This window comes from Coregonus lavaretus, assembly GCF_964263955.1.
Source record: "Coregonus lavaretus genome assembly, contig: SUPER_35_unloc_3, whole genome shotgun sequence".
NCBI classification, from domain to species: Eukaryota; Metazoa; Chordata; class Actinopteri; order Salmoniformes; family Salmonidae; genus Coregonus; species Coregonus lavaretus.
The window spans coordinates 589816-593636 of NW_028167179.1; positions in this window are offsets into that span (position 1 = coordinate 589816).

A 3821-nucleotide genomic window follows, 5' to 3' on the forward strand; every position below is an offset into this window, starting at 1 on the left:
CAGAGTTCAAGTAACAGACACATCTCAACATCAACTGTTCAGAGGAGACTGCGTGAATCAGGCCTTCGTGGTCGAATTGCTGCAAAGAAACCACTACTAAAGGACACCAATAATAAGAAGAGACTTGCTTGGGCCAAGAAACACGAGCAATGGACATCAGACCGGTGGAAATCTGTCCTTTTGTCTGATGAGATTTTTGGTTCCAACTGCTGTGTCTTTGTGAGAAGCAGAGTGAGTGAACGGATGATCTCCGCATGTGTGGTTCCCACCGTGAAGCATGGAGGAGGAGCTGTGATGGTGTGGGGGTGCTTTGCTGGTGACACTGTCTGTGATTTATTTAGAATTCAAGGCACACTTAACCAGCATGGCTACCACAGCATTCTGCAGCGATACGCCATCCCATCTGGTTTGCGCTTAGTGGGACTATCATTTGTTTTTCAACAGGACAATGACCCAAAACACACCTCCAGGCTGTGTAAGGGCTATTTGACCAAGAAGGAGAGTGATGGAGTGCTCAGCATATGTGGGAACTCCTTCAAGACTGTTGGAAAAGCATTCCAGTTGAAGCTGGATGAGAGAATGCCAAGAGTGTGCAAAGCTGTTATCAAGGCAAAGGGTGGCCACTTTGAAGAATCTCAAATATAAAATATATTTTGATTTGTTTAAGACTTGTTTTGGTTACTACATGATTCCATATGTGTTATTTCATAGTTTTGATGTCTTCACTATTATTCTACAATGTAGAAAATAGTACAAATAAAGAAAAACCCTTGAATGAGTAGGTGTGTCCAAACTTTTGACTGGTACTGTATGTGGTAAATTCCCACTTGGTTACGGATGTAGCATTACATCAGCTCGCTTGCACTGAAGTGGGAGGGGTGGAAATATTTTAGGTGTGTCAGTCAGCACTACAAGGGATATTTAAAGTGTCTGTCCAGTGTTTCCAGATTTCTATGAAATATTACCTATAATTAATTACAATATGAGTGAAATAGTTTTCCTTCCCACATTTTTTAATTACGTTAAAAAGCAGCTTTTCTGTGTTGGAATGGTTTGAGCGTACCCCAACAACAGAATGGTGTGGACGTATACCGTTCATGAAAAAAATCCAGCTTTATGCGATGCCCATTGCATAAAAGGTGTCAATGACTGTAGGAAGCCTGTTTAGGAACATCAAGTTATTTAAAAAGACTGCTTATTGTTTTTCGTTTATCATTTTGTAAAAAAAGGGATCTTCCACTTTCCTCTGTTGGACCTAACTGTCAAATCGTGGGAATTCCGCTGTCCGTGGTGCTGAATCTTCTTGTGTATATCTATATATTATCTATAGTTGCCTGTTTATTTGCTTCCCTTTCACGTGTCACTACTGGCCATATCAACGGTGATGGTAGGCTATACACCACATATATACACCACATGGCCAAAGGTATGTAGACACCCCTTCAAATTAGTGGATTCGGCTATTTCAGCCACACCCGTTGCTGACAGGCGTATAGAATCGAGCACACAGCCATGCAATCTCCATAGACAGAGGGCAGTAGAATGGCCCGTACTGAAGCTCAGTGATTTTCAACGTGGCACCGTCATAGGATGCCACCTTTCCAACAGGTCAGTTTGTCAAATTTCTGCCCTGCTAGAAGCAGTCCCGCTCAACTGTAAGTGCTGTTTTTGTGAAGTGGAAATGTCTAGGAGCAACAATGGCTCAGCCGCGAAGTGGTAGGCCACACAAGCTCACAGAACGGGACCGCCGAGTGCTGAAGCGCTTAAAAATCGTCTATCCTCGGTTGCAACACTCACTTCAGAGTTCCAAACTACCTCTGGAAGCAACGTCAGCACAAGAACTGTTCATCGGGAGCTTCATGAAATAGGTTTTCATGGCCGAGCAGCCGCACACAAGCCTAAGATCACCATGCTCAATGCCAAGCGTCGGCTGGTGTATAGCTCGCCGCCATTGAACTCTGGAGCAGTGGAAACGCGTTCTCTGGAGTGATGAATCACGCTTCACCATCTGGCAGTCCAACGGACGACTCTGGGTTTGGCGGATGCCAGGAGAACACTATCTGTCCGAATGCATAGTGCCAACTGTAAAGTTTGGTGGAGGAGGAATAATGGTCTGGGGCTGTTTTTCATGGTTCGGGCTAGGCCCCTTAGTTCTAGTGAAGGGAAATCTTAACGCTACAGCATACAATTACATTCTAGACGATTCTGTGCTTCCAACTTTGTGGCAAGAGTTTGGGGAAGGTCCATACAGAAATGGTTTGTCGAGATCGGTGTGGAATAACTTGACTGGCCTGCACAGAGCCCTGACCTCAACCCCATCGAACACCTTTGGGACGAATTGGAACGTCGACTGTAAGCCCAACCTCACTATTGCTCTTGCGGCTGAATGGAAGCAAGTCCCCGCAGCAATGTTCCAACATCTAGTGGAAAGCCTTCCCAGAAGAGTGGAGGCTGTTATAGCAGCAAAGGGGGGACCAACTCCATATTAATGCCCATGAGTTTGGAATGAGATGTTCGATGAGCAGGTGTCCACATACTTTTGGCAATAGTGTATATTTGGGGGCAGTATAACGGCGAGTGGACATGCCCCCTTTACCTTTATTTTGGATATTTTTCCAACGCCTGTGAAAAGTTGGGATGTACGTAAAACCCTCCGTAGTTTACGCTTTCTTAATATTATATGCCAACGGGGAGCAATTATGGTGCCTGTAACAGTATTTTTAAAAGTTGTTTTATTTTATTCGATTCTGATTAATCACAGTTTTTAAAAGTTTTTTTATCTTATCAATAGTGAATTGAACACGTGGGGCAGGTGTAATGCTCGGCCTCCCACGTTGTGACCCAATGACACCAGAGGAGGTAGAAGCAGGAGCCACCACTCTCAGGTGGTTAGTCTTTGAGCTCCCTCCTTGACCTCTAGCCATTGTTTGGGTGTTGTTGGGATTGTGTGCTGTGTTATAGGCTAGGTACCTCTCGTGGTAAACGCCCATCCTGACCCTGTCTGTATTGGTGGGGTAATCATGAGGTAGCTGAGGAAGGCTAGACCCAGGCCTTCTATGAACCCATTCACCAGGCATTAGAGGAGAACCTGAAGGAGAAGACGCTTCCTGAAAGACTACCACCAGGATGGGGGGATGGGGGTCGCCCACCACTCTCTGTGAAGGCTGAAGCCCAGGGTGACCTGCTCTGTTCATCATGGATACTGTGGTGTTTGTATCATAGGAACAGGAGGGTCTATCTCTATCAGCACCAGGCCCTGCTTCATCCCTGCATTGAGTCTGTGAAGAGAAGGGTCTGGGCTGCAGACTGGAGCCTCGGTCTCTCTGATGACCACCGGGACTGAGGTTGTTTAGTCCACCTGTCCACTGGTTGTGTTCTGTGTTGTGGTGGAGTCTCTGTCCCTCGCGGTTCGGTCCTGGATCCAACTCAGGAAGGAAGAGCGGCGGCTCCGGATCCAGGGCCAGGGATTGTGACCAGCCGCTTCAGATGTCCAGTCTCGCCCGCCAGTAACACCAGATATCATCAGCAAGTCCTCATTGAATGCAGACTGTAAACACAAATTGAACAGAAATGCATAATGGTCTATATAAGAAATTCTTTGCTGTACACACACAAACATGACATTATATAATACAATTTCAACCACAGTCAAGCCCATCTCTAACACTGTGATTCAAGTACCTAACAATATGGAGCCATTGGAGTTTATTATAAAAAATTTCCATATGTGTTGATTCAAGAATGAAGTATAATGTTTTGGTTCGACTGAGATAAGGGAAACTCAGTCCCTGCAATGATACAAAAATCACCATGCCAGTCAG